Genomic DNA, 25096 nt, shown 5'->3' with positions numbered 1-25096 from the left:
TCAATTAAAAGGATGGTGGGATCATGCACTCACTAAAAACCAACAAGAAGAAATTTTAAAAGTAATAAAAAAAGATGACCAAAAATAGAATTATTTTAGACGAACAAGAGAAATCCAAGATGCTGTAGCAACTTTAATTTTCTCAATCTCTAAACACTTTATTGGAGATCCTTCTCATCTTAAAGATAGAAATTCAGAATTATTATAAAATTTAAAATGTAAAAAATTAACCGATTTTAAATGGTATAAAGATGTCTTTATGATTAGAGTCATGCAAAGATCTGATAACCAACAACCATTTTGGAAAGAAAAATTTCTAGCAAGACTTCCCACTTTATTAGGAGAAAAAGTTAGGACTCAAATAAGAGAAAATTACAAAGGTATTATTCCGTATGAAAAACTTACATATGGTGAACTAATTAGTTTCACCCAAAAAGAAGGATTAAAAATTTGTCAAGATTTAAAATTACAAAAACAACTCAAGAAAGAAAGATATCAATGTAGAAAGGAATTAGGATCATTCTGCCACCAATTTGACATCAGGAATGAACCTTCTTCTTCAAAAACATGTTGCCCTGAAAAGCCAAAAAATAGGAAAAAGAATATTTCAGAATATTATAAAAAACCTAAATATAAAAAATACAGAAAAGGAAAGAAACAACAAAAAATAGAAAACAAAATTGATAAAACAATAAAATGTTATAGATGTGGAAAACCAGGACATACCTCAAAATATTGTAAAATCAAAAGAAAAATCAATAACTTAAATTTAGAAGAAGAGATAGAACAAAAAAATTAAATGAAATCCTATTAGAAACAACTTCTTCTGAAAATGATACATCTACTGAAACAGATGAATTACAAATAGACGAATTACATACAACATCCCAGTCTTCTGGAGATGAAAATGAACCTTCAATTACTATGCTAACTAAAGATCAAGAATTTATGATAGAAGTTATTGATAAAATTCAAGACCTAGAGCTTAAAAGAGAATACCTTTTGAAATTAAAATCTTCATTAAAAGATAAACCAAAAAAAGAAAAAGAAATCATTTCTAGTCAATCACAAATGTATAATATACAAGACATAATATTTAATAAATATGAAAAAATAAAACCAAGATAAATTACAAACTCTGAATTACAGTTGGAAATAAAACAGATTAAATCAGAACTTTCTCAGCTTAAAATAGAACAACAAGAAATGAAAGAACAAATAAGGTCCTTAAAACACGAAACCTCAGAAAAAAGTTCATCAGAAACTGAACCTGAACCTGAACCTGAAGAAAATACACAAGAATATATGATGGTTCTAACTGAAGTATCTATTCAAAGATATTTAATAAAAATAAATATTGTCATAAATAATGAATTTCAATTAGAAACAATAGCCCTTTTTGATACAGGAGCGGACCAAAACTGCATTAGAGAAGGAATAATTCCAACAAAATATTATAATAAAACATCAGAATCTCTTAAGGCTTCAAATGGTAAAAAACTAAAAATTACTTACAAAATTCCCAATGCAGAAATATCCAACAAAGGTATAAAATATCAAACATGTTTTTTAATGGTAAAAGATATTACCCAAGATGTCATATTAGGAACCCCATTCATATCCTTACTCAAACCTTATAAAGTAACAAATAATTCTATCTTCACTAAAGTTTTAAACACTAAGGTAGAATTTCCTTTTGTAGAAAAACCAAAAATAAGAAATCTCAAACTGTTAAAATCTTTATCCATTCATACTAGACAAATTAATAATTTAATTAATTACAAACAGAAGCAATTCTCTTTCCTAAAAGAAGAAATATGTTTTAAAAAATTAACTAAATAATTAAGAAAAAGAGAAATACAAAAAAGAATAGATCAAATCAAGAAAGAAATAGAATCAACAATTTGTTCTGACATTCCTAATGCCTTTTGGAATAGAAAGAAACATGAAGTAACATTACCATACGAAAATGATTTTGATGAAAGACAAATACCCACAAAACAAGACCTATACAAATGAACAAAGAAATGGAAGAATTTTGTAGAAAAGAAATATAAGACTTTCTTAATAAAAAATTAATTAGAAAGAGCAGTTCCCTTTGGAGTTGTTAAGCATTCTATGTAATAAAAAATGCAGAACTTGAAAGAGGAATGCCAAGATTAGTAATTAATTACAAACCTCTCAATCAAGCCTTAAAATGGATTACATACCCAATACCAAATAATAAAGATTTGCTACAAAAACTTTGTAATGCAAATATTTTCTTAAAATTTGATATGAAGAAATCCAAATAAAAGAAGAAGAAAGATATAAAACAGCATTTCCTGTACCATTTGGACAATACGAATGGAATGTAATGCCTTTTGGGTTAAAAAACGCTCCATCTGAGTTCCAAAGAATAATGAATGATATTTTTTACCAATATTCTCAATTCACAATAGTATACATCGATGATGTATTAGTATTTTCAGAAAATTTAGAAAAACACTTTAAACATATATCGATCTTTATAAAAGTCATAAGAAATAATGGTTTAGTAGTTTCTAAATCAAAAATAAGTTTATTCCAAACCAAAGTAAGGTTTTTAGGTCATTATATTACCCAAGGAACCATTACCCCAATAGAACGATCTATAGAATTTGCTAGCAAATTCCCAGACCAAATTCTTGATAAAGTCCAATTACAAAGGTTCTTAGGAGGCCTCAATTATGTTATAGACTTTTATCCAGGTCTTAGCAAATTATGTAAACCATTATATGATAGACTCAAAAAGAATCCACAACCTTGGACAAAAAACCATACCAATATTATCACCCAAATCAAAAAACAAATCACTAAGCTTCCTTGTTTATATTTAGCTTATCCAAATGCCCCCAAGATAGTTGAAACAGATGCTTCTGAAATAGGGTATGGTGGGATCCTAAAACAAGTTAAAGGAGGAAAAGAGCAAGTAGTCTAGTTTACTTCCAGACACTGGAATCCTACTCAGCAAAATTATAGTACTATTAACAAAGAAATTTTATCAATTATTTTATGCATTACAAAATTCCAAAGTGATTTATTAAATCATAAATTCCTTTTGCGACTCGATTGCAAATCAGCAAAAGAAGTTTTACAAAAAGATGTTCAAAACATTGCCTCAAAACAGATTTTTGCAAGATGGCAGGCAATTTTGAGCATATTTGATTTTGATTGAATACATCAAAGGAGAAACTAATTCTTTGCCTGATTTTCTCACCAGAGAGTTTCTTCAAAAATGCCCCCCAAACTCCGAGACAAAGGAAAAGGGAAAATAGAAGAATCATCCAAAACCCAAATCACCTTATAACCAATTAAGACATGGTATGAAATTTGCCATGAAGAAGATGAGAAATCATCATCATCGTCAAAATCCTCCAAAAATACAATAATTCAAGATGCACAAGATCCAAATGAGATTGGTTCTCAAATCAAAAAATGGATTGAGTCCGTATCTCAATCTCCAGAAGTAGCATTGGCCTTTTCGCAAACGAAAGAGGAAACTCCTATCAAACAAATTGCTGCTGAAGCAGCAAATAAAGAGATTGTTTTACACAAACCAAAATCTCTTAAAAATATTTTAAAAGAGACTTCTCTCCAAGATGTTTTTCCAAAAGAGATAGCGGTGTCTTCACAAACTGCTACACAAAAATCTTCACAATATTTTCCAAACAAATATTTTGAAAAAATTCTTGTTATGGAGGAAGAATTTTCAGAAAAACCTCCACATATACTGGCAAAAGAACTTTTCAATGGATGGGATTTCAAACCACTGGATTCTCAAAAACCCCAACAGTATTATGAAAATATACTGGTCCAAACTGAATCTGTATTGTTCAAACATTACACAGATCCAAAAGATCCAAATTTTATTACCCATTCAATGGCCCAAATATTAAAAATTCTTCGACCAAGAGATTGGAGTGAAAACCCAAATTCCCCAAAGAAATTCCCAGCCAAATTTACCATCAAAATAGACCATTACCCATATTTTACATATTGGGATTACCAAATGGCATGGTATAATGCCTTTTTAATGAACAACCAACACATGAGACATTCGTGGCTCATATATTTCAAATATGGCTCCCAATTCAAATTTCCAAACTGGTTCTAAGAGTGGTGGAATTGGTATGGGCCATCATCATTTGAGATACTACCAGAAAATATTCAAAACTTATGGCCCAAATTCTTTGACAAATTTCATCCTGAACCAGATCAAAAACACATTTACAGGACAATCCATTTTTTCTCAAAACTATGCATTTCCTGGATTGTCTCATGGAATTATTCTTATAAGCAAGACCAACATACTGGAATTCCATTATTAGTTCGCAATTACAGGACTAAATGGTGGGACAAATTTAATGATGAAAAATATGATTCAAAAAGTTTGGATAATTTTTTCAACAAGAATCCAAGATTATGTAAGTCTGCAGCCCCGGATCAAACCACAGCAAAATTTCTTCAACCAAAGTCAACAGCTAGTGCAATGTTAGCTCAAGCCAAGACTAAAAAAGAATACAAAAAACTCATGGCTGAAATGCTTAGCTCATTGGACTCCAAATCTGAAGATGAATCTCCAGCATCCTCAATCAAAACGGTAGATCTTGCAGATGATACCACTTCAGTAACCATCACCAGGTCCAAAAAGAAATGATACATGAACTGGATAGATTCCCTGTAACAACATAATGCGTGAATAGGAGAGATTCCCTGCAAGAAATGATGTGTGAATAGGAGAGATTCCCTACAACAAAATAAAATGTGAACAGGAGAGATTCCCTACAAGAAATGATGTGTGAACAAGAGAGATTCCCTACAAGAAAAGAAAAGTGAATAGTTCTGTAATTTGTATTTTTGTAAGAGAATATATTCTCTGAAAATTTTTATTCAAAAGTTTCAAATGCAATGATTTCCCGATTCAAATGATGTAAAGAGAGAATAGCCCTCTATAAAAGGCTATCAGTTTGTGAATGAAAGGCAGAACTTGTAACACCCCGAACCCGAGACCGACACCGGAGTCGGACACGAGATGTTAACAAACTTTGAAAAATTTTTTTCCAGACACTGCCCAGTCTGAGTACTAGTCGCTTCAAAAATCATATCTTGAGTTTCACAACTCGAAAATCAGTTTTGTGATTTTTCCCTGAAACTAGACTCATATCCCCACCTATGTATTTTTTTCTAGAATTTTTGGTCGGGCCAATTAGTACAGTTTATTAGTCAAAGTCTCCCATGTTACAGGAGTCGACTACACTGACCTTTTCCCATTACGACTGGGATATCTCTCTGCACAGAGCTTCAATACTGATGCCGTTTGTTTTATTCTGTCAACTGGGGGCTTATTTGACCTTATTTGGTCCGTTACCGGTGGTATTGTAGGTGTGGGGGCAGTATTTGTCGGGAATGGAGGTTGTGGAACAGCCATATTAGTTCGAATGTATTGGTTAAACCAATCATTCATCACGCTATAGAATGCTTGTCTAGCTTCATCATTCGGATTACTAGCATTAGGTTGAGAGTCTGCCGGCACTGTCCCTTGTGCGGGAGAAGGCGCTACACTCTCAAGATCATCAGCTACCTCTCGGTCACGATCGGGATCCATTACTATAAATAAATACATTTACAATTGTCAGAAATCACCACACTATCAAGTAATCACATAAAATGGCATGTATAGCTAGACCCAAAACATTATGGTAGTCCTAGAATCGACTAAACCGTAGCTCTGATACCAATAAAATGTAACACCCCGAACCCGAGACCGACACCGGAGTCGGACACGAGATGTTAACAAACTTTGAAAAAAATTTTCCAGACACTGCCCAGTCTGAGTACTAGTCGCTTCAAAAATCATATCTTGAGTTTCACAACTCGAAAATCAGTTTTGTGATTTTTCCCTGAAACTAGACTCATATCCCCACCTATGTATTTTTTTCTAGAATTTTTGGTCGGGCCAATTAGTACAGTTTATTAGTCAAAGTCTCCCATGTTACAGGAGTCGACTACACTGACCTTTTCCCATTACGACTGGGATATCTCTCTGCACAGAGCTTCAATACTGATGCCGTTTGTTTCTATGGAAACTAGACTCAGAGAGGAATCCATAAATATATGGTATGACCCCTAATTATCTCTGGTCAATTTATAGTGAATTTCCAAAGGCGGAACAGGGAATCCAGAAACTGTTCTGGCCCTGTTCCACAAGAACCCAAATATCTCTTACTGTACTGTTCCTATGATTGTTTCGTTACTTCCATATGAAAGTAGATTCATCAAGGTTCGATTACATAATTTATTCACTATTTAATTCCACTCCTACGAATTCTTGTGATTTTTCCAATCCACACCACTGCTGCTATCAGCTTCTGTTTTCAAAGTGAACCTTACCTAATTTGGGGTTTCATGGACCAACTAGGGCCTTGTCATACATAAGCCCACATATGATCATACTTAGCCATTCTAGTGGCTGATCATTTGCTCAACACTTCCATTCCAACATAGTTACATCATGAAACCATCTATACATTCATAAATACGAATGGTCTAATGCCATACTCTACTTCTACAAGCCATTTTCGCATGGCTGTACACTTATACATTTCATAAAGTACTCGAAAGACAACAATGGGTAGTCCTATACATGCCATATCAAAATTCAACCAAAATAGTACCCAAAAGAGCCTTTGATAGGGTGGGCGACTTCGACTTCAAGATCCCGAGGCCGATAGCTGGAGAACCAAAAATCTATAAAACAGAGGAGCAATGTAACGAGTAAGCAATTTATGCTTAGTAAGTTTGAGTAAGGAATTCCAGCATGCACAAAGAATAGCACACATTTAGCTAAACGGAATATTTCATAATACGCAATTTACCGATATCAAACTTGCTTCACAACATTAACAACCCTTATGTACATACACAATAAACTAACTTGGCCGAAGGCCGGTAGCTCGTTTATCAACTGAGCGAACATTTATTTGTAAGGGCTCGATTAAATTCAACACATACGTAACATATCCCCATATTGGGATGTTTTTCGAGTATTCGCTGGAATTTTACAGCAAGCTCATTCATTACCAAATCACGTACCTTCGGGATTTAACCGGATATAGCTCCTCGTTCAAATGCCTTCGGGACATAGCCCGGTTTTAGTAACTCACACAATGCCTTCGGGACGTAACCCGGATTTAACAACTCGCACGAATGCCTTCGGGACTTAACCCGGCTTTAATAACTCGCACGAATGCCTTCGGGACTTAACCCGGATTTAGTATCTCGCACAAAGGCCTTCAGATCTTAGTCCGGATATATTCGCTTAGCACAAAGCCTTCGGGACTTAGCCCGGACAGCATTCAATTAATCATGCACATCTAACAATAATTCATGGTACATTCATATTTCATTTTCGTTTACGAAACTCAAACACAAGGCACATATTGTCCTTGCACATTCGGCTTAATAGCCACACATAGAGCATGATTTAATCACATCGAAATTTAAGCTCTCTTACTCAAGAACTTACCTCGGGTGTTGTCGAACGATTCCGCTAGCTATTCAACCACTTTTTCCTTCCCTTTATCGGTTTTATTTCCCCTTTGCTCTTGAGCTTAATCAAACAAATAAATTGATTTCATCATTTAGGCATCAAAAGATGAACACAAGGCACTTAGCCCATATTTATACATTAGACATTAAAGTCTCATTCATGCAAAAATCATGCATCAACACAACATATTAGCTAATTTCTTTGCCCTTGGCCGAATATGCATGTCCATTTTTGGGGTCGATTTCAACACTTAATACACACATATACACACTAGTAAAGCATCCTCCCCCTTTTTATCAATTTAACACATGCATTGCTCATTAACATGCAAAGTTACATTCGGCCTTAGCACACATCTTGCTAGCCGATTCTTCTCCATTTAGCAACCAATGCACATATGTGCTCACACAAAAAAAAATGCTAAAAAGGAGGTTCAAGAATCATCAAGCCATCATCACATGCATCATTAACAAGCTTCATATTTTGCATGCAATGGCATTAACACAACCTCCACCTAGGCCGAATCTTAACTCATCCTCATGCCTCATCACCACAACATCAAACATCAACCAAGAATGATGCATCCATGGTCAAGTGCCATTTCCATCACATAGCAAGATTTAGACCATGGGTTAGGTAGAACTCAAGCTAACAACTAAAACATGCATGCCTCTCATGGAACATCATCAAACATACCTTAGCCTAGCTACATGCATGGCCGAATCTCTTCACCTTTCTTCTTCTTTCCTCCTTAAAATTTTTGGCCAAGGATGAACCAAAGGATGAGAAAATTTTTCTTTGTTTTTCTTTCTAGTTTTGGCAAGCATGAAGATGAGAAAAGGATGAACAAAATTCCCCCTTTCTCTTCTTTAGCTCACGGCAATGGGGGGAACAAACACTACACACACATTTTTTTTTTCTTTTGTTTTCCATTTCTTTATTACCCATACTCCTTATTTTATTCTTCCACTAACAAAACATGTTTCATGACATGTTTTGCCCATCATTCCTTGTCATGGCCGGCCACTACTCATTAGGGGGGGAATTTGACATGCAAGTCCCCCCCTTTGTCCACATGCACTAATAGGTCCTCACACATTGACCTATCACATTTTAGAATTTTCTCACATAAGTCCTATTGACTAAATTCACATGAAATCAACCAAATTGAAGCTTGAAATTTTCACACATTCATAATTACATATTCTAGACAATAAGTATCACATTCAAACATTTCGGTGACTCGGTTTAGCGGTCCCGAAACCACTTCCCGACTAGGGTCAACTTTGGGCTGTCACAGAACTCGATTTTACCCATTTGAGTTGTTTCTCCAAAAAGTTTCTCAAAGTTTCTCAAAACTTTCGCATTTACAAAAATTTAATTTTAAGTTTTCAAATTTTCAAATTAAGTTTTCAAAACTTAAGCTTTCAAATTACAAAACTAAATTAATAATTTTAGTCAACCTATTAATTTAGATAGTAAAACAATGCATTTTATTCAATTTAGTAATTTTTGACATTTTTACAAAATTACCCCTAACATTTTACTTTTATTCAATTTATTCCCTAAGCATAAAACATGGAAATTAACCATTTCTAATGTTAATTCATATGAGTTGAATATTCATGGCACACAAAATAGCCCACAATTGTAAAAATTTCACATCAAATCCAAGTATTTTTACTAATTCAAAAATTTAATCCCTAATCGAAAAATTCATCAAAATTACTTAACAAAATACTTTTAAGTATCAACCAACATCTCAAATTCATATTTTAATAACTAAAATCACATAGATCCATAAATGGCAACATTAACAATCTTTAACAGTTTCAAAATCGAAGGTACGGGTTAGCTTGCAACGATCTAAAAAACTTAAAAATTAATAAAAACGGGACGAAAATGACATACCATGCAAAGCTTCAACCATGGCTCTCTTCTCCCCAAATTCGGTGGAAGAATAATTAGAAAAGATGATAGCTTTTTATTTTTATTTAATTTAATTTAATTTAATTTGTCAAATTACCATTTTAACCTTGGTTAATAATTAAATAAAACATGAAATTCATGTCCATTTTAGTCCACTAACTCTTTAAATGGTTTAATTACCATTTAAGTCCCTTTTCCTTTTATTCAATAAACTGTTTAATCACTGAAATCAAATAGTGATCAAATTTTACATCTTTTACGATTTAGTCCTTTTTAGTTAATTAACTATCGAAACGTTAAATTTTTTTAACGAAACTTTAATACCACCTTAATGAACCTCCGTAAATATTTATAAAAATATTTACGGCTCAGTTTATAGAAACGAGGACTCGATACCTCATTTTCTAAAACCACTTGACCTTAGGGTCCTACCACTTCAACTTAATAAATCGCTTAAATAACATAAATTATCAAATCAAAAACCTTTTTAAAATCACATTTAACTCATAAATATTAAATTATAATATTTATGAACTTAGTCGTCAGATTTGGTGGCCCCAAAACCACTGTTTCCGACACCACTAAAAAATAGGTTGTTACAACTCTCCCACCGTGCGAAAATTTTGTCCTCAAAATTTCTCACCTGATAAAAGTCATCACATCAAAGATTTCTTTAATCTCCTTAAAGTAGTCTAAAAATAAATGAATCATAACTCATCTCGATTCAAGACTCATATTAGAACTTGATACTATATCATAACTTAACTGAACAGCTATGATGTTCTCTTGTCATATCTTTATCATTAGTAGTATAATTATCGAGAAATTCCTAGTAATCGTCTGACGAAACATAACTAAGAAACTCGTATTATCAAACTTTGACTGATGCTTCTGACATGTTTGCATCTGTGACTTTCAACTGATATTTGTTCCCCTTACATGGAAAGCATCAAGCAATATCATTTAACACAAGTGCGATCTGTAACTTTAACCCATAATGACATTTCCCGATTAGAACTGATTTGATAGATATATTTCTGTATCATGTTTTCTAGAATATGAATCCCTTATTCTGACTATCCTTCAATTTACCCTTGAATGCGCAAAATTTATTCTCAGACCTGGGGATAAACTCAAATGCATATAACTCAATTAACTTTACGAATGAATAACTTGGTTTGACTAACACAATTGAGTTGACTTGTTCATCGAATAATAAAATTTCAAAATAATTCTTTCATCCTGTTGTCAAGATAATTCAGATATATCGTCTATCATAATTCCCTTAGAGTACCAATCAAAGATCTCTACAGACTGCATTAACTCAAATGAAACATAACATCTTGTATTAACTCATTGACATAAATCGAGATTAGTTAAGGAATGAGAATCAATGTACAAGTTTAAGCCTGATCTTCCATCGTCTATACTTTTGCCACTACCTATCCCTTTCATGAAATCTAAAAATTGGATATATAATGAAATTATTTCAAGTAATAATATCGAAACTTTGAACCATACCGAAGCCATAACCGTCAGATAAATTTAAAAGCATAGGGCTATAATGAAATCAGTGTTATAACCGTAAAGATAGAACAATACCTCAAATATCAATAGTGCAATCCAAGACAAAAGAGAAAAACTGAATGTAGTCCTAATAACAACCAGTGCAGTAATACAACCTCTATAATTTGAGATCTATATCACCATGCCCCCATGATCGAACGAGGAATTATAACTGTAATAAATGTAATTACCTCCGGCCAATGAATATCCCTTATAGATAAACCATGTTTAATAGATTAAACAATAAGAATGAGTAGAAAACTAAGATAATGAAATCAAAGATGTGGAGCTCTACTAAATCTCCGAGAATACAACCCATATTGAATTGTAAAAAGATTGATGATACCCCAAAGAAAATCCATAAGAAGAATATTTCTCATTGGAACGACGAAAATGTGCAAGTGTACACAACCGCAACAAGTAATAAAGTGACAAGTAAATCCCGAGCTATCGTACCCATAGGGATTGTGAAAAGAATAGAAAAAATCAGTAGCCATGGATTCCCCCCATGGCCGGCAACACATGTGGCAAGTTTGGAGGTTCCAAACTTGCTATTTTAATGTATGGGCAAATCTAGGAAGATATAAATAGTGGAGGTGTTTGAATGCAAATTGAAGGAGTCTTCAAGGGATGATTTTCAAGCCAAATCATCAGCCAAACTAGCTAATTGGGTCAGCACGTGGGATGGTTTTGGGCAGCCCAGTGCTCGGTTGGATTGGTTTTCTCGGTTAAGCTCAACTAGGCCTTTTTTCATAATTAATTAATAATAATTTATTTAACCCAAATTAAATTTTATTAAAATTATAATTAATTATATTATGAATTAATATTCATAATTTTGGACCGTCTTAGGCTGAAAAATTAATTTTCCTTGATGCTTCAAAATTACTTCTCAGTTTTGTGCTTCTTGTAGTATCTGCCGAGCCATTTTTCGCCTTTTGTACAAATTTGTCAAAAATAATCAAAATTTGATATAAAATTAATTAAAATTCAACATGTTAACAATTTGAGTGCAATTTAATTAATTCATAATAATTATATGTTTTTTGACAAGAATTTTACTGAAACTATATGAATTTGAGTTAAAGAAGGCATGAAAAAGTGTTTTGTGTTTCCATATCCCCAAACTTAATTCATTGCTCATCCTCAGTATTGCGCAAATAAAAAAGAATTTTTCAGAAATACTTTTGAAATTTTCCTTTAGAACAACATTCTTCCCAAAATTATTTTTAGTATACTTATGCTTAAGAACAAGAATTTTGAGATTTATGCTACTTAAGTATACATATCATTCAAATTAGTCTCAACTATTCTTATGATAGCAGTATACATGTCATTCAAATTAGTCCCAACTATTCTTATGATAACAAAAATAGACTAAATGCTTCCTAATAAAGACATGTTAAATCCATACCAGTTTGATTTTATTCCCTTATTCAAGATTAAGCTGCAATCATTAAGTTTAACTTATACCTTCATATGTTGAACATAGCAATTTCTCTCCAATAATGCAGGTAGCATAGAAACTTGAATCAATAGGTCTTTAAAATGGTTGTAACGTGGTTAGGCTAGGGGTAGGGAAAAGATAGATAAATTTAGGCTAAAGACACTAGACTCAGCTTGAATTGGACTTTTGGAATAATTACCTTCAATACACCAACTTACTTTGCTTTCACATGCTCTTTTGTACATCTATTTTCTTTTAAGTACATATTCTTTTCACTTTTTTTTCTTTTTTTTCACGAGCATTTTGTTGTATGTACTACAAATTTTTGAGCATTTGATACTTCTTTTCAACTCCCTTAAACTTATTTTCAAAGAATGTTTTGAATAGTACTGAGTCTAGTGTTTTGGATAATTAATTTAAAGATAATAAAGAGAAAAGTGATGGCTAAATGTTGCAAGGGTTCAAATAAAATTAGGCCATATAGTCTCAAAGTTGGGTTTCAAGGGATAAAAATTCATCAAGGTTGGCTTGAAAGGCTCAAACGGTCCAAACAAAAGTCGCCTAAATCATTTTCCACATTCCATGCTTCCTAGGATTTTGCCTCAAGAAACTACTAAATCAATTCTAGAGATTGAAACTTTCATGCATGCCTAACTTTCCTAAGGAACTAAAAATTTTATGATATGATTTGCATGTTTTATTAAAAATACATTTATGTCATAATTCAACTAACATAATAATTATTGAAATAATCAAACTTTATTTATACTAAAGTTTAGCATACTTAACAAAATTTTAAATTTTTGAACAAAATATATCTTAATCATAATTAAAAGAAAAATTTATTCTGAGAGGAAATAATTTCATTTTTCAGTCCCCTACTTAAGATGAACAATGTCCTCATTGTTAAAAGTGAATAGATACTATACACCAAGTAGGATTCTAGAAAAGAGGTGAGTCAATTTGACTGCTTAAGTACCAAGCTCTCTCTAGATCTAATCCTAGACATGTATTTATCTATTGCCACACTTTGTACTTTGCAACTTGTTCATTTTTATTTATGATTTCCACTTTTTTTATGCAAAAAAAAAATCCTAATAAAACCTAATTCTAAAACATTAAATAACCTAAGAACAAAAATAAAATAAAGTTAAGATCCCCTTTTTTTATTTATTTGTAGATCCCTCAGAATCTGACTCATCTTTTTCTCCATCATCTTTATTTTTGCATGAACCGCTTCGCTCCCTCTTTGATAGTAGACTCTATGTTCAAATATAAAATCTGGACACTCAGGCATAAAAATAAATGGGTCATTGAATATTTTCGTAGGAACGCTTCTCATTGAGTCATCCCGTATTTTTGAATATCTTCAGTAAGCTTGTTGTTGCCACTGCATATGTTGCATTATATCCATCAACTTGGATAGCTCATCTCGAAGATCTGGGCGAGGCGATTCAGTCATGAATATTGAAGTTACGATGTCAGGTTCGGTTACTAGTTCCATTGGTTTTGCCTTATTAGGGATTTTAGCTCACTGCATCGATTCAATATCTATGGGATCTTCTTCTTCTTCTTCTTCTTCGAGATCCTCGCTTTCTTCCCCTCATTGCTGTAGAATAGAGTCTTTGTCTATTCGGTAGAGCTCCTAATCTGTGATTGTACCTTGCTATAACCTTTCTTCTTTACGTTTGCAAGAATTTTAGCTTTCAAGCACAAAATTGTTATTGTAAAGGGAAAGTAAGTTGGGCCTGAACGTCTAACGGCACAATTTTGCATTTCTCTCAGGATGATTTTTCCACATCAATGGTCTTTCAAGTTAAAATCGAGTATAATAAGACCATTCGCTTTAATGAAATTGTAGTCCCATGTGAAATGGGCATAAGGCTGAATCGGATGAAATAGGACCATACCTTTAGTAGTGGTGTCAAATATTCTCTACGACAAGTATGAATTCCTTGCTCTGACACAGTCCACTTAGAACCTGGAATTGTAAGTTCCTCGAGAATTTCTTGCAAATTTTCAGTCTCAATATTTCTCATCAAGGAAGAATATTCATTATCCTCGAAATCAAGAAATTCAAAGAATTCATTATTAGCATTTGCGGTTATTGGTACCTTGATTCCTCGGACAGAAACTTTCGTTAATTCATTTGAGGTCAAAATTGCATAAAATTCACAAACTCTGCACTTGGTTTTTTCTCACAAAAAAATTCCCAATTGAGAGCTTCAACAATTTGTCGAATGCGCACCATGAAATCAATATAGTTGCTTTCTTTCAGTGTAAAGCCTTTTTTTGGGTGCACCTGTTGATTCTTGAAAAAGCTTTCGTATCTCGCTTTGGCTTCTTCACAGTGAAATTTGTTTTGTGATTCGTCAATTTGGACAGAAGCAGGAGTTCTTTTGTGAGGCATGGTTAACTTGAACATAAGATGGACACAACTATTTTTTCAAAAATTAGTATAAAATATTAATAATTTAATAAATTAAATAAAATTAAAATTTAGGAGAAAATTTTGTCTTACCACCTTTATAAAAAAATTAAATACTCCACAAATAGAAGAAGGAAAAGCATTTAATTGAGGGATGGTTGGAAGGGTGATCGATTGGTGGCAAAATAAGCTGGAATTATGGTTCACAAGTGATAAGGGTGTGCGGTTAGAGGCAAGGGCAGCAATGGCACGCATGTGAGCAATGGTGCTCTAGGCGTGGCTTAGCACAATGTAGTCAACAGCAATGCACGGAGCCTTGCATGAGCAGTAGGGCACGCATGTGCCACGTGAATGGGAGAGAACAGGCAGTAGGCAGGTGCATCAAGCAGGGCCTAGTATGTTGCTAGGCACGCGAGCTGGTGCGGAAGCTGCTAGAGCTCGACGTGTGAACAGGTACAACGACAATGAGCAGGCTGCTTGGCTTTTGGCGCTTAAGGGTTGGAGCTGGAAGTAGTGATTGGCGCAAGTTAGAGCTGATGGTTGGTGTTAGTGTGGTTGGTTAAGGGGATGTGAAAAAGTGGAGAAGGTTGGTGGGATTTATAAGGAAGAGGGTAGGAGTTCAACTAAAATTCTTAGAACAAATTAATAATTAAAATATTCTAAGTTCTAATTCTACACAGAGTTAATAACAATTAACAATTAATAATTAATATAATGCATATTAATCTATTATTTTCTATTTATTTATTGAAATAAAAACCATTCATTAAAATATGATCAAATTTAAACAAGTCCTAGTTCTATGCAAAGTTCATAATAATTAATATATATTATAATAAATATAATTATATACTAATTATTATCATCTTATTTATTAAATTAAATTAAAAACATTTATTCTAGATGCCTTTGAAAATATTTACAAAAAGAGACAACTAATTTTTAATATTTACAAAAAGATCAACCAAATTTTGAAAATAGTTCAATTAAGTACCTAGACTTAATTTGAAATTGAGTTGCAATTAAAACTTGGATCAAAATTGACCCTTTTTTATTTGAAAAACTAAAAATTCATTTTACAATTTATGGAATACTTTCTAGGAAGATTATGTTAAAATCAATTTCCAGGAAAGATTGGAGGGGTCACAAGCGGTTCCGCTTAAGTTCCAATCTCCTAGATAGAATTTTTTTAAACATACTAATCCCAAAAATATACTCTAAATCATTTATTTAAAAAGAAAAATGAGAAAAATTAAATATCTGATAAAATGAACGAGGTTTGATCCCATTCAATTTTATCCCCCAAGTATTGTTTTAAGCGCTGAGCATTGACTAAAAAATTACCTCCCTTACTTTGAAGTTCAACAACTCCGTATGCATAAACGTGGTGAATCGTAAATGGACCGGACCAACGTGATTTTAACTTACTTGGAAAGAACCTTAATCTGGAATTGAATAACAAGACTTGCTGACCTACTTCAAATTCTCGAACTTGAATGTGCTTGTCATGACATCTTTTAAGTCTTTCATTAAGTAATTTGGCATTCTCTTATGAGAACATTCGGAACTCTTCTAAATCATTGAGTTGAAGCATCCGTTTCTCTTTAGCAAGCTTAAGATCCAAGTTGAGTTGTTGGAGAGCCCAGTAAGCTTTGTGCTCTAACTCCAAGGGCAGATGACAGGCTTTCCTAAAGACCAACCTATAGGATGACATCCCTAAAGGTGTCTTGTACGCTGTCCTGTAGGCCCATAAAGCATCATACAACCTTTTGGACCAATCTCATCAGTTTGGGAGAACTACCTTCTCGAGTATGCGTTTGATCTCTTTGTTTGCCAGTTCAGCTTGCCCATTCGTCTGCGGATGGTAAGCTTTGGAAATCATTTCAACTATTTTTCACAAAATAGGACCCTTCATCACTGATGATAGCTCTCGAGGTTCCAAACCTTGTGTACACATGCATCTACGAAAACTTCATCACAACCTTAGCATTATTCGTCGGATATGTCTCGGCCTCAACCTACTTAGATAGGTAGTCTACTTCTACCAATATGTACTTGTGACCAAAAGACAGAGGGAAAGGATCGAGAAAGTCAATACCCTAAACATCAAATAATTCTACCTCAATGATGTTTGTTTGGGGCATCTCATTTCTATTGGTGACGTTTCCAACCCTTTGACATCGATCACAACTTTTTACATAAACATATGCATCTTTGAATAGTGTTGGCCAAAAGAATCCAGCTTGCAACACCTTGGCCACAGTACATGTACCTTCGAAGTGTCCCCCACTCGTAGTTGAGTGGCAAAGATATAGAATTTTATGTACTTTATCTTCTGCCACGCATCGCCTGATCATTTGATCTGCACACTTTTTAAACAAGTATAGTTCTTCCTAGAAATAGTACTTCACATCGTGAAGAAACTTTTTCTTTTGATGATACGTCTTATCAATTGGCTTCAAAATATAAGCTAAATAGTTTAGTAATATCAGCAAACTAAGGGGTATTATGGACGTGATTTACCTTCATTATGTGTTCATCTAGGAATGTCTCCTAAATAGGTAGAAGTGGAGAATTCCCTTCTTGCGGCTCCAATCTGGACAAGTGGTCTGCTACTTGGTTTTCTACCTCTTTTCAATCTTGAATTTCTAGATTGAACTCTTAGAGTAGAAGTACCCATCAGATCAATCTCGGCTTGGCGTCTTTCTTGGCAATTAAATACTTAATTACCGAATGGTTCGTATAGACAGTCACTTTGGTACCTACAAGATAAGATCGAAACTTGTCAAAAGCAAACACAATTGCAAGTAACTCTTTCTCTGTTACCATATAATTTAACTGATCTCTCGTCAGAGTTTGACTTGCGTAGTAGATGGGATGAAAAATTTTGTTCCTTCGCTGGCCCATGACAGCTCCTATCGCGAAGTCACTTGTGTCACACATCAATTCAAAAGGCAATTCCCAATTTGGTGTGACGATGATTGGTTTTGAAACTAACCAGCTTTTCCAATCATTGAAACTTTTAAACACTTCTCATTGAATTTGAACACCGTGTCTTTCTCTAATAATTTGCATAAGGGTTTAGAAATTTTTGAAAAATCCTTGATAAATCTCCAATAGAAACCAGCGTGGCCCAAAAAGCTCCTAACACCCTTTATAGATGATGGTGGTGGGAGTTTCTCAATAACATCTACCTTTGCTTTACCTACCTCGATTCCATGTCTCGTTATCCAATGCCCTAGAACAATACCTTCTCGTACCATGAAATGACATTTTTCCCAATTAAGTACGAGGTTTGTTTCTTTGCATCACCTTAGTACCTTGGCTAGATTGGCTAAGCAATCATCATAAGTGTCTCCAAACACTGAAAAATCATCCATAAACACTTCCAAGTATTTCTCAACCATGCCAATAAAAATAGACACCATACATCTTTGAAATGTAGCAGGTGCATTACATAAACCAAATGGCATGCGTCTAAATACAAATGTACCGTACAGGTATGTGAACATTGTTTTGTGTTGATCCTCCGGTGCTACTGAAATTTGATTATACCCCGAGTATCCACCGAGAAAATAGTAATAGTCTCGCCCTACAAGTCTATCCAAAATCTGGTCCAAGAGCGATAAAGGAAAATGGCCTGTCCTTGTCCCCTTGTTTAGCTTTCGGTAATTAATGCAAATTATCCATCTTGTAACCGTTCTGGTTGGTATAAACTCATTGTTTTCATTCTCTACGACCGTAATACCTCCTTTCTTTGGCACGCACTAGACTGGACTTACCCACGAATTGTCTAAGATGGGGTAAATTATACCCTCATCTAACCACTTGATGATTTCTTTTTTTACCACGTCCTTCGTGATGGGGTTCAGTCTTCGTTGTCCCCCAATTGTCTCTTTCTCGCCATCTTCCAGGATGATCTTGTTCATGCATATAGACGACTAATGCCACGAATATTGGCTATGGTTCATCCAATAGCCTTCTTGAATTGTTTCAACACTAGGATAAGTTTCTCTTCTTTCTCTTCGATGAATTCTACTGAAACAATCACAGGCAAAGTAGAAGCGTTACCTAAATAAACATATTTTAAATGTGAAAGAAGTACCTTGAGTTCTAACTTAGGTGGCTCCTCAATTAACGCTTTTGGTTGGACATAATCTCTAATTTCTAACTCCAAAGATTCAAAGCTAGATTGTAGATTAAATCCCCTTTGATTAGCTTCTAGCAAAGTTAAGTATTCATTCCCTTTTCATCACTTAGAGGGCCTTACATCAAAATTTTTCCAATGGGTCCTCAACAAAGTTGAGTTCCCTTTCCATGATTAATTCCTCTAAATCAGATATTGCAGAACAATCATCAATTGTGTTAGGAAACTGCATAGACTTAATGTTACCTAGTCGTCCTGAACACGCATAGAAAGCTCGCCCTTCTGCATATCAATAGAGGTCCTTCTAGTTGCTAGGAAAGGCCTTCCTAGGATGATTAGAACTTCTTTGTCTACTTCAATGTCTAGAATAACAAAGTCAGTAGGAAAAATAAATTTGTCTACACGTACCAATACGTCCTCGATTTTTACTTTTGGATGTGGTAAGGATTGATCTGCTAATTGAAGTGTGTAACGTAAGTCTAACTTCACCTATCCCCAACTTCCTAAATATGGACATGGGCATTAAGTTAATGCTCACACCTAAATCACATAGTGCCTTACCACAATATGTTGCTCCAATGTTGCAAGCTATGGTAAAACATCCATGATCTTTCAACTTCGGGGGTAGTTTGTTTTGAAGATATGCACTTCATTCCTTCGTTAGGGCTACCGTCTCAAATTCTTCTAGTCTTTATTTTTTAGACAGGATATCTTTCATGAATTTGACATAGTTCGACATTTTTTCAAGTGCTTCAACTAACGGGATGTTGATATGAAGTTGCTTGAGTACGTCTAGGAACTTCTTGAACTGGACTTCATGCTTCTGCTTATGAAGCCTTTGAGGGTACGGTGGTGGAGGATTCTTTATTGGAACTGGTTGATTTGCCTTCTGTGGTAATTCTACATCTAACGGAGTTGTTAGTTTATCAGAATTAATTGGTTCGAAAGTTACTTGATACGATCACACCCTGCAAATGACCTTGGCCAAGCTTTCCAAGCGAGCATTGCAATCTTTTACTAGTTGATCAGCTCAATCCTAGCTTATTAAGCTTGATTCAGCTGAAATTTCAGTTCCTTGAGCTCAATTTAGCTTAATCTTAGCTCATTGAGCTCGATGCTATTTTAATTTTAATTTATGCATTTCGTAGTTGCTTGAATAATTTCATGCTTTAGCTAAGCTAATTAATTTAGTTCAGCTTAATCCTAGATCATTAGCTCAAATCTATTTCTTTAGCTCATGCATGCAATTCTGGAATAAAATTAATGATTTTGAGTTAAATTAGATAATTAGTTTTCAGCTCATTAATAAGTTCAAATCTATTATTTATTCATTTTGTGTAAGTGTGTTCATTTTTAATACATGTTTTTAATATGTCTAGTTACAACATTTTAATGTGTCTTAAGCTGAACATTTTAAATACATGTTTTTAAATGTGTCTTAGTTGTTTGTGTTTAATATGTCCTAGTTGAATGCATTTTTTTTGTCTAGGCGCTACCAGTTTTAATATGTCTTAAACTCCATTAATTTGTTGATTTTAATTGTGCAGTTACATACATTGGACAGCATTTACATGGAGCTAATGGTTTAGTTTTCCAAACACCTTTTTGTATACAACAAAGGACACATGAAGAGCTACTGTTTTCCTTCTTCCCAAAGTTGACCATTTAGCTCTCCAAGCATCCTTGAAAGCTTTCACATTGCTGGAAAAATTTTGTTCACATGGATGACCATTTGGTTTGGTGCATTCACACCTAAAGGGCTATACATATTCGACTTTCACACCTAATGGCCTTTGCAATATTCAAGCAGCCATTTAAAGCTTCCAAACTATTCAGCTAAACAAGGAACTTCAATTAAGGCTTACTAAGCTCCTTGGCTGAATCTGCCCACACCTTTTCAGCTCACCCAAATTACTTCATTTAATTCCAGCTGACTGGATTCACCAAGAACTATCCATTAAAGTCCCCAAGGCCTTGGAACCTTCAAGGAAGCTGCTAGAAAAGTTCAAGAAAGCTTCTAGCTTCATTAAGCTACTACATGCTGCCTTTTTAGCTCCCTAATTACCTTTTCGGCTAGACCTTGTATTTGGCTATAAATAGCTTGTTTTGTGAACATTTTGTGGTTAGAAAATTTACGTACTCTTTGTGAAATATACAAGAATTGTGAGTTACTCAACTCCCTTTGCTCTTTTGTGACTCAAATTGACTTATCAAGTTATTCTTGTGGCGTCAATCTGATTCATTTGAACTTATTACTCTTTCGAGTATAGCGTTCACCCTTATATCGACTGGTTCCTATCTCCATATAGATACTAGGTCACGGTTTATCTATCCTTCTATCCACCTTTAACTGTCCTATAAGATTTGGGTTAGTACTCCATTTTAGTACTAGTTCTTTCTTAACCTTAAAGCCATTCGAGCCACCCACATTTCCATCTTCAAATCACCTTAGTCTCTTTGCTTAGCCGAATCCATCACATATCTTACTTAGCCATTTTGAACCTAATTTGGATACTAAATACCACACTTAGTCAAATTTAACCCTTTTGTTCTAAATCAAACGATACTTTTGATTTTAACGATCGGGCAACAAATGACTCGAATCATCACCAAGACGAGATCGTATCATTATCTTAACAAATTTTGCAGATTCTAGATCCAATGAAACTGGAACTTCAACACTCAGTTGATCTTTCACTAAGTCTTGAGCATCAGCTGGCTCCTCTTCAACTTTGACAGTGTTGGGCTCTAATGTCTTTCCACTCCACAATTTCAATGCTTTACAATGTTCCTTCCTGGGATTCCTCAGATTATCCGTATCACTAGGTAAAGAACCTTATGGTTTGTTCTTAAGTTCAGTAACATGTTAACCTACTTGATTCTCCAAATTTCTTAGAGTGGCGTCATTTTTTGCCATATATGCCTTCAATAGCTTCTCTAAGCTATTGGAAGGTTCAGCTTGAGTTGGTTTCTGAACTTGTTGGGGAAAAACAGGTGGCTGGGTCGATCTAGGTTGGGCATAAGTGTTACTGGTTCCAACCCTTTGGTTACTCTAGGAAAAATTCGAGTGCTTTTACCATGTTGGGTTATAAAAATTGGATTGTAGTCCTTGTCTTCCTCAATTTTCATTCTGGTTACCCATGTAATACACGAATGCTGGGTTGGATGGACTATAACACCCCAAACTTGGCCTAGACGTTATGGCCGTATCTAGTGTGTCACATTGAAGTGACTCCCAAAACTTAGACTTGTTAATAAAACTCGTTCCTTGTTGATAAAACTCATTTCTTAAGTTTGGAACCCTCTGTAGTAATGTTTAACGAAAAGTTTAACCAACTATTTGCCTTATTAACTGCTATTATTATATTAAGTTGATTTAAAATGCGGAAGCATTTGAAAACTCTAACGTTTAAAGTTCTTGTCTTTGAAAGCCGTAATTATTTTGAAAATTCATTTTCACCTAACTAGCGGTAAAAAAAATATCTAAGAAAAGCCCAATTAAAGTTAAAAAACCTAATTAAATGCCTTATTACAAAAACAAAACTCAACAAATTATTAAAATTAAAATAAAGGCAAATGTAAAAATCAGCAATAGTTGTGTGGCCACCTCCGAGTCCCTCGCAGCCCCGAATCGTCTAAGGCTAAGGATTACCTGCACAGATAAAAGGAGAGAGTGAGTTTTCGAAACTCAGTGTAATCCCCTACCAAACAGTCCACATACAACATGGAGTAATAGTTTAGGCCTAAGCCCTATTCAGTAACAGTACGGTGTGGGCCTAAGCCCAGTACAGTAAGAGTGAGTGGGCCTTAGCCCAATACAGTAATCAGTACAATGTAGTTATACAACCCATCCTAATCCAACCAACACACCATGTGGGGATAAAGTCAACCCACCCAGCTAACATACCAATATCGTAGCAAAACTGCCAGTAATAATGATGCAGCAAAGCTGCTAGTAACAGTAACGCAGCAAGGCTGCAAGTAACAGTATATGTGGCAAAGCCACCAGTACAGTATACTTCCCCTATATCCGAATCCCAACCCCATGCAGTATATCATGTCATAAATCATACGTGTATGCAGTATGTCATACTTAGTAACAGTCATATATATAACATAAAGCAAATCGATCATACACTCATTTCAACTCCTAGGGTATAATAGTCATTTTACCTTTTAGGGGTATTTCGGTAATTTCACCTATCGAGGGTATTTCAGTCATTTTACCCTTCGGGAGTATTTCGGTAATTTTACCCATCAAGGGTATTTTGGTAATTTTACCCATTGAGGGTATTTCCATAATTTTACCCATTGAGGGTATTTCAGTAATTTTACCCTTTGAGGGTATTTCGATAATTTTAGCCATTAAGGGTATTTCGATAATTTTAGGCCCATTATGACCTAAGCCCTTGAAAATGCGCATGGAGGCCTCTACAGTCCAACATCGTGTTTCGTGGGCTCGGTTTACCACACAAGCGTTCGTACGCCCATATGGTCTCAGCGTTGTCCTTTCTGGCTTTTCAACTTTTGCCAATTTGCAGTTAGGAGAGGGTGTGATTACACACTTGATTTGTGAAATCGCTCCACGATCCACGAGCACCCAAAACCTACATTTGACTAAGAATCTTAGTTAATCGCATACGCAATTACAAAATCAATTAATCTCAAGTTATCACAATCACCAACTTACCCCAACCTGATCGAGCGAAGAGGAACAGTTCGCCTAACCAAAGTACTCACCAACGTTAGACCCTTCGAAAGGTTCCTAAGCACCAACTGTAAAACGGGTACGCATTTAGATTAACCGGTGGAAGGGAATCACTCTACTACTATACTTACCAATAACGCACGAGAGAATTAAATACAAAAAGTAAGCCCCACGATCGGCCCCAAAAGAATGGGAGGATTCGGCAATCAGAGCAATAAAAAGGGAAAGAGTTGACTAGGGAAGAAATCGAAAAGATGAGGATGAGAGGTGTAATATTCGATCACAAGGAGAGAGGAGAAAGTTTGGCTTAAGAAAAAGAAATAAATGATTGGGGTTTTAGGCAAAGGAGAAAGAGGAAAAGAGCAACAAAGGTATAGGGGAAGAGGAAAGGGAGATTTCGACAAGAAGAAGAGAGGAGAGGGGAAGAGAGATTCAGCCAATAGCAAGAAGGAAAGAGAGAAGAAGAGCAGTAACGTACCGAAGAACTTGGAAAAATTTGTACCAATCACAAATACGTAAACCGAAACTGACCAAAATTTTCAACTGCGAGAGAGGGAAAACTCTCCAATACTAGAAGCCTCAGCATCCTAAAGACCAATTTGGCACTAGCAATCCCCCTAGCTGAATTACCTAGAGTGCCAGAATCAAACTTTGGCACAAATCTTCCTCTCAACAACTCCTCGATTATCTCCTCAAATCTCTCCCCTTATCACTCCACCGATTTCTCCTCAACTCCCTCTATGACCAGTTCAAACTTCCTTCGGCAGTATTTCACTCCAACTCTGCCACTTACACGGCTCAAGTAGCAAAATAAATACCCCATTGCACAACCCAAGACTTGAACCTCAGACCTCACGGTACACAACACACCTCCTTGCCACTAGACCACATGCTCTTTTGTGACATAAAACCAACACTAATATTCATAAAGCCTATAAACCAGCGTCCAGATTCATTTAAAGGAAAAACTAAAAATTCTTCAAAAGCCAAGACTTGAACCCAGGCTTCTCAAACACTCCCAAACACACCCAAATTACTTAACCACTGGAGCAAAAAAAGTAATTTATGTGAAATCATGCAAAAATGAAATACTTAAATTTTGGGACGTTAAAAATCTACCCCCCTCAACGAAATTTCAGCCTCGAATTTACCTGGTCAGAATAGGTGAGGGTATTGTTATCGCCTCGCCTCTTCGGGTTCCCACGTGGCTTCTTCTAAACTGTGATTACGCCAAAGCACTTTGACTAGAGGAATAGACTTTTTCCTCAGTACCTTAACCTCACGGTCCAAAATCTACACTG

The sequence above is a fragment of the Gossypium hirsutum genome, chromosome D07, assembly GCF_007990345.1.
Source record: "Gossypium hirsutum isolate 1008001.06 chromosome D07, Gossypium_hirsutum_v2.1, whole genome shotgun sequence".
NCBI classification, from domain to species: Eukaryota; Viridiplantae; Streptophyta; class Magnoliopsida; order Malvales; family Malvaceae; genus Gossypium; species Gossypium hirsutum.
Note: the sequence above shows the minus strand (reverse complement) of the source record.